Here is a 7,975-nt window from a genome sequence, read left to right on the forward strand (position 1 = left end):
GACTTGTCAGACAATTCAAAAAATGGGTATTAAATTCTACTTGCCTCGGTTACGTCCTTTAAAATAGGAAAGACTTTTGGACGTTTTCTGGATTGCTTTTTCATCGGAGGCAGGCAAGCTGTATGAGAATGAAGTTTTGCTATATTTCATTTCTTTCTTTTTGATAAGTTATCTAGGCGTTAAAATTGTCCTTAGTAAAGTGACATGTATTTAGAAAGAGCTTTAGGTATACAATCGTCCCTCGGTGTCCGCGGGGACCGTTTCTGGGGCACCCCCGCAGATACCAAAGCCCTCGGAAGCTCCAGTCCCCTATATGAGATGGCGTGGTAATTGCATATAACCCATCCACATCCTCCACGTACTTTCAGTCACCTCTACATTACTTATAATACCCGAAACAATGTAAATGCTGTGTAAATCTCTGTGATACTGTATTGTTTAGGGACTAATGACAAGAAAAAGTCTGTACGTGTTCAGTACAGAAGCAATTATTGTAGGCCGTACTGCATAGTACTCGTCAGCAACAAGGTAACTTATTTTTTTAATAATTTCTATTCGCGGTTGGTTGGAACCCACCCACAGATGTGGAGGGCCTTTCAATCCTTAGAAGCAACCTAGGATGTTGATACTATCATTTCCCCTCATTTCATAGACTGAAAAGTAGGATTAAATCAAGTAAATCATGGTCAAAGTCTGGACTATTAACCATTACACTTTTCTCTCTCAACTAGCTCTTTAAACCTGCTCTCACTGTCTGCCAGTCTCTAAGATTTTATCAGTTCTTTCCAGATATTTAGAAGACTTACTAGTAATCATATTAGACAGAGTATTAGAGCTGGACGTCATGTTTAAAATAATTGAGTTCTACTTCATGAATTAAAGAGAAAAGTATATGAATAATATAAATATAGAGAGACAAGTATAAACCATATACACATATAATAGGCACAAGTATAAATACATGTATTAAGTATTAAATGTGTTACTATTAATTTTTGAATTAAATTTTCTCTGAGTTTTTGTGATTCTTTTACAATAGATACTTATTTTTACATTTAAGTGATAGAACTTTGCACTTAACCATATACTTTTTATTATGAAGCATCCATTAAACAATATACAGAAGTGAAATAATATACAATGCAAAGTTCTAAAACTATTTGGTTATTTACCTTTATTTTTTTGTCCAAATATTAAATTATTTTCAAGGATAAAGAAGGGAAATTTGGGGGCAGTCAAGATAGAATGATGAAAATATTTACGGTAATAAATAAGCCTCTGAGAAGAGTTTTGGCTACATTTGATAAATTTTGGTATTTCTTTATTTTGTCATGAAGAATCATATAACATTTTTAATTATGAAGAATTTTCCATATATTCCTGAATTTTCTAACATTTGGAGATTTCCTTTTATATTTTTATTAATTTACTGATTTAATTCCTCTCTGGTCAAAGAATATACTCTGTGATTTTAATCTCCTGAGTTTTCCTGAGGATTGAGTAATAGCCCAGGTTCTGGTCAATTGTGGTCAATGTTCCAAGTGCATTAAAAAGAATGTATTTCCTGCCAGTGATGGGTGTAAGGTTCTGTATTTCTATGTCCTTACTCATTTTTTGATTGCGATCATATTGATATTATTGATAATGGTATGACTGATTCTTATTCCTGAGATATTAAAATGAATCATTTATTTGACGCATGGGGTATACAATGAAGTCTTTATATGAAGAAGGGCATGGACAGTATATTTTCTGAGGCCTTGACCGTCTGTGACAGAGAGTTCACTGCCGTCAGTATTCATTCTCCTCTCTGTACCAGAAATCAGCAAACTCTCTTAAAGGGCCAGATAGTTTAGCTTTTGAAGGCCACATGATCCCTGTTACCACTATCAAGTCTGCCATTAGAGCACAAAATCAACCATAGATAATACTTAAGAGTAGGCATGACTGTGTTCCAATAAAACTTTATTTAAAAATTAGGAAGCAAGCTGGTTTGGGCCTATGGCCTATAGTTTGTTACTTCTGTTCTATCCTAATAGAACCTCTGATTTGTAGCTGGGTTCGTGGCTGTCAGAAATTTTAAAAATGCATTTATCAGCCACTTTTTTAAGCTAGTTATACTCCTGTGACTATGTGCTAGAAAACAAAATATAAGCGGAAATATGAATCTACCTTCCAGAAATTATTTATCTAGATTTTCTCTACATAAATAAGTCTGATGACGTGGAGGACAGCTAACAGGAAAACATGAAAGCACTACACAGATTAGTCTGCTGTGGCTCCACAGATGCTGGTAGAAGACACAAGCTTCCTAAGGTCAAAGAATATTCCTTTACGGCAAAAGCGGAAGAAAGTGATGGCACAGCCTGCCAGTGCCCTGAGTCTCGGGTGCCACCGTCAGGTAGGGGCGTCAGGTGCGGCCGCATAGGCAAGCATGCCGGAGGAGGAATGCATAGGCAAGCATGCACGTAGGAGGTCCTCCACTCCCGCAGGAAGCGGCACGCAGCCTGCTCCGTCTCCAGGGAGACCAGGTGCTCTGCAGGTCTGCGACACATACCGTGAGGGGCTCGGTCGCTTCCCAGGATCCCCAGTTACATAAACAATACTGGGAAGTGGCCTGCCATCTGGGTAAAAGAGTGATCAAGACTTTGTGATTTTGACACGTTCAGCAAGACACGTAGGCCCTCAAGGATCCCTCGGTGGACCGCCTCCAATAGATGGCGATTTTAAAGCAAACGAGTGTCGTTCCCCTCCTTTCTTTCTTCCAGACGTCTGGAACGGAGGATTTGATAGCTAGAGATTGATCGACGTCTTCGGTCATATTTTAATCCTTGGATCTATGCAGGCCTCAAAAGATAGAGCAAACACATAGAATCGTGGGTCCCTTATGCTGTGGAGTATCACACCAACCCTGGACTTTCGTGCAAAGAGAAATAAACTTCACAGTCGTTTGAATCACTGTTAATTCGGTCTTTCCGTCAGTTGCAGCTGCGTCTAATCCCAATTAATACGATATCTAAGAACGCCTCTCTGTTACTTTCATAAGTAAGTGACAACTAGAGTGTATGTAAAATACTAAATTCCCATTTTTCTCTTAGCTTTATAGATATTATTTTGTAATCTATCAATGACTGCTACAAAAGAAATATGACATAAGACTGAATCTGTGTGTGCGTGCGTGTGCGTGCGTGCGTGTGTGTGCGTGTGTAAGGGGGTCCCTTTGTGAATCATTTTCTTCATTCTGTAATATTACCTTTATCACCAATTCAACTTAGAATAGCCCATCGTTACCTCTAAAGAGAATTTTAATTCTGCTATTGTAATATTAGTCTATTTACTCCTTCCACCTAACATCCGTGACCTTGCCATCCTTATGGGTACCTAGTCCTGTTATTTTAGACTCATATCCTTTTGGTCTTTGGCTCTCATTTATAGCATCCGTATTTTTAGGAGTTCATTGAGGTTGGCAAATAATTCTCTAACAGTGAAATGTTCTTTAGGTTCCTGGAAATGATGATTTTCAGACATCTGCTTTTCATCCCAGGCTTTAACGTGAGGGTCTGTTTTTCCTCCGTGGGCCGGTGTAATTTGTCTCCTTCATCATCCTCCTATTCGAAGAGCACTGGCCACGTTCACGATCAGCCACAGAGAGCACCTGTCGTTTGGCATCTTCTGTCCCTAGTTCTCCAACACTGGTAACTGGTGAGAACGTTGAAAATTTATAATTCGAACCAGGTACTGCCTCTCACAGCTCTTCTTTGCATGGCCCAGAGGCCCTGCCAGCAGCGAGTCCCTGCAGAAAGCCTAGCCTACAGCTTGGCTTCTGTAGCTCAAACATTTTGTGTTTTCCACTCATGATCCTGAACTCCCTTGAAGAGATAGAAATTTCTCTTGAGAAAGCAATGGCTCAAAAGAAATCCAACTCTAATGCTTGCAAGGAAGTCGGAAGTTAAGTAAGAAGGCGTTCTGATACAGTTTACTCGGACTAAGAATTATCTGCTATTTGAAAGTTTCAGACGACTTGCTGGTAGGACAGTCTGAGCACCAGGTCCTTCTGTGATGTCTTCTTCCACCCATGAAGACATCAGCGTTAATAGCTATTGTTTCCAATTTTCCTCCCACATCCTAAGCCAATTCTTTCACGTACTATCGATGGTGGAGATGGACAAGAGTTTTTCTCAGGGCTCTAAATATAAGATTTCTTGGAAGAGGAATTTCTTCCCGTAGGCTAATTAACTGGCCCTCATGATGGATAAGAGCTTAATGGAACATTGTGTGAGGTTAATATCCACTAAATCACGTTAACAGTTTTGAAAATTTGGATAGGTCCTAACCGTGTAGTTGGAGAGCAGACAAAACTAATTGAAATACTTTGCCATTAATTTTCAAGCTCTTAGAAACTAATGGGTTTCTAGAAATATCATTAGTGACGACTAACACACATCATAATCTGTATCAGCTAAACATATGTCAACGTAAGAGATATATGAAGTATGACATATCAATATCTTAAACTATATTGCCAAATAATGTTTGCATAAAGAATCTACAACTCATAACGATTTTGGTCTAGTATATTAATATTACAATTATGATAGAGTTTTAATGTGGTTTTTAAATATAAAACAATTTTTATACTTTTTTTAAGTAAAGTGAATATAGAGTTGTCTAAATTTTACTTAGTAACATTGAACAGGTCAAGAGCATTCTGGTTATTTGTTAAAAAGATACTATGAGTAACCTGGAAGATTTTGATTTGTTTAAAACACTTTTAACTCATCAAGCTTAATACAGAGATGTTTTCTATTAATAAATCATATTAACCTTCAAGTTGCTCATGGGTATCATGCATGTTAAAACCCCAGTAAACGATTTTATTCTATTTACATCAGAGCCAAATCTGAACTATGTAGAATATGCTACTTTTATACTCGTTTTATTTTTTCTTAGATTGAATTTATTTCATATATTTTGTAAAAGGTTTAGTAAATAGAATGTTAATTGAAGCAACATTATAAGTGGTTAACCTACTTAACATGTCAGAGTTTCTCAAGTATTTTTAAGTATCAATCGCATATAGTTCATTTACTAACAATATAACATATTAAAGGTTTAGTTTTGAAAGTATAAGTTAAAAAGAAATATCAGCTATTTAGCAGATATCATATATTGGCCACAGTGAGACACACTTTTTTTTTTTTACTTTGTTTCTGATAAATTCTTATTCTCAGAACAAAAGTGATATAAGTGAAGATAATACATGCACAGTTGAATTTAACTTTATTCAAGGGTTTTTTTCTCATAAGTGGCCCGTGCCAACCATAAAGTTTCAAAAGGCCATAATTATTGAAATTATTTTGTTTTGATATCCTCTTAATCTTTAAATAATGTTATATTGTTCAAAAATAATAGTGAAATAATGTATTAAATATTGAGATGTATCATATGTTAATGTTCTTCAATGTGATAGTCTTTTATTTATAAAGTTTAAATAAAGTTAGGAGTTATATTTAAATTGTGAAATAAATGGCCACAACAAGTAAACATTTCTTAGTATTTTGAATTCCAAGGTATTTTACTTATACATGTTTTCGAGTTCAGACTCAGTAAAGTTCAAGGGCATCCGAGTATGAAATAGTTTGTGAGGAAATGCACATTACTTCCATAATTTGATTTCGTTGGGGAAAAGGACACTAGTTCAGAAAATAGATCTTTGTCTTTAATAATTTTGGTTCAAATGTAGACATTAGGTGTTGTACATAGACTAGTAAATGTGCATGTAATTTTCCCAAAGCTTGTCAAGGGGTTGGCATTATAAAATACATTAATTTCCATTCACTATCTTACCTGCATTTTAAGATGTTTTATTACGTAGACTCATGTATGGAAAGCATTGTTAAAAACGTTCCAAAAGAAAAATGTGAAAAAAGAATTAGAAACTATATGTTTAGGTATTTTATATAAATGACCAAAAAAAAAAAAGGGCATCAATTACAGAGAGGAATGCAGTTGATAAGTGTCCAAGTAGAAAGAAAACTTAAATCCAAGAGGAATAGTAAATGTTTTGATGCACTAATTATTATTATTTTTTTTTACTTTATTTATATCAAAGTGAAACATGTGCCTCATTAAAGTAACTATGCTCACAGATTTGTAATGCTGAGCGGCATACCCCGACTCAGTCCTCCCATCTTTTGTGTACGGTCCTCCTTTCCAAAGACCACTTTCAACTCCTTCATCTCCCAGCTAATAATATGGCAGCATCGTGATTTATCAGCTGTCGGTGTTCACCATTAACCTTCACCTCTGGAAGATGAGAATTTAGCTCTTGTATGCCATCATCTTCATGTTTTCTTAGAGTACAAGTCTTGAGTTAACAAAAATATCCAGGTTTTGTATATACTTTTTGACTGTGGGAAGATTGTTTGCTATTGAACCAAGAAGTATTCCAAAATGGCGTTTCCTTCTTGTCTAACTTTGTACATTTCCTGGAGTTAATAATCGTGCCTTTTTCCCCATTTGCTCAATTTTCTTCACACTTCTTGTCAAGTTTCTTCATACCCAGTAACAGCCTTCCAATATAATTTTTATTTCTGAACATTACATCTCACATGTAATCAATACTGATCATATAGAGAATTTGAAGTTGAAAGTTGTTTCCGCTCTGTCTTAAGCCATGTGTGTTATCTGTCATTCTGCTTTGGGGAAATTTTCTTGCATTTTTTCCTAATTCTTTTCTCTTTGTTTTCTCAGATTTTTTTTTTTTTATTAGATCTCTTAGAGATGAAATTCTCTACATCGATCTTCAACTTATTTTTTTAATCGTTTACCTCCTATTTCCATTTTGTTGTGCTTGGTGTTAAATTCCAATTTTTCTATCAATTTTTTTTTTTTTGCTTTCATATTGCTAATTAAATAAAGCTATTTAAAAATCTTTTTATAGTAGCACCTATATTACTTGCTTAATAGGCACATTATCCTTTCTAATGTTTCTTAGAATATTTGTTTTAGATTTTTAATAATAGTTTGTTCTACTTCTTGTATTGTCTCAAATTCATCTAAATTGTTTATTTATGTATTTATCTCTCTGCTGTACCTGGTGTCTTCCGTTGGTTTTTTTGTTTTAGTTTTTTTGGCGGGGAAGTAGTGTCCCTTGGGGAACGTGGAGAGGGAGCTTGCAGGTTATATGATGATCCTTCCTTTGGGTCTTCAGGCCAGCCCTGTGCCTCCCTCCCCTGTGGGATGCCTAGGTGGCCTACCACCCAGGTCACAGTTTGGGTGGGGAGGGGAAGGGGTTCCTGAGTGGCCCTTCTCCAGACACCAGGCCGTCCCCGGTCTACATTCCTTCCAGGTCTGGAATGGTAATGGTCCATATCTGTTTCTCCACATAAATTATACTTCAGAGTCGCCACTGACTCCTGGCTTCACTGAAGATGCAGTTTGGTAGATGTTTATAACCCTCCATGTTTGGGCACAGGGAGCATTGCTGAGAGGATAAGACAGGGCATGGAATTCATTGCTCTGCCATCTTAAAACCTGCGGTCTTCCAAATGAACAACTTCAAAATGCAGGTCTACACAACTTTTCTAGAGAGGCTTTTGAAACGATAGCATTATTTCCAAAAAACGTAACCCCCAGAGCATCTCATTCACTTCCAAGTATATCTGAATGGGGACAGACGGTGGATATAAACACAGAAGGCCCGGATCCTGCCCCCAGGCACCTTATGGTCTGGGGGAGGAGCCGAAACACGTCAGGGAATTGCCACGATACAAAACAAAATCGACAAGAGCCCGAGAAGGCTGTAACTGTGCACCGCAGGCATTCATGCAGGGAGATTCGATTCACATCCGAAGGAGGATTTCCGGGAGGAGGCAGCATCTTTATATGAGCCTGGCTGTTTGGGTAGGATGTGCACCTAGTAAAAGCTTCATAAATATTTGCCGAATGTAATTAGCGCTGTTCAGCCTCAGCG

The 7,975-nt window shown here is 36.8% G+C and overlaps 1 protein-coding gene across 1 annotated transcript in view; it reads left to right on the forward strand.

The window, feature by feature from the left end:
• Positions 1-7,975, forward strand: part of SPATA17 (spermatogenesis associated 17) — a 119,616-nt gene that overhangs the window by 101,819 nt on the left and 9,822 nt on the right. The window lies entirely within an intron of this gene.

This window comes from Pteropus vampyrus, unplaced genomic scaffold (genome assembly GCF_000151845.1).
Source record: "Pteropus vampyrus isolate Shadow unplaced genomic scaffold, Pvam_2.0 Scaffold121, whole genome shotgun sequence".
Lineage (NCBI taxonomy): Eukaryota > Metazoa > Chordata > Mammalia > Chiroptera > Pteropodidae > Pteropus > Pteropus vampyrus.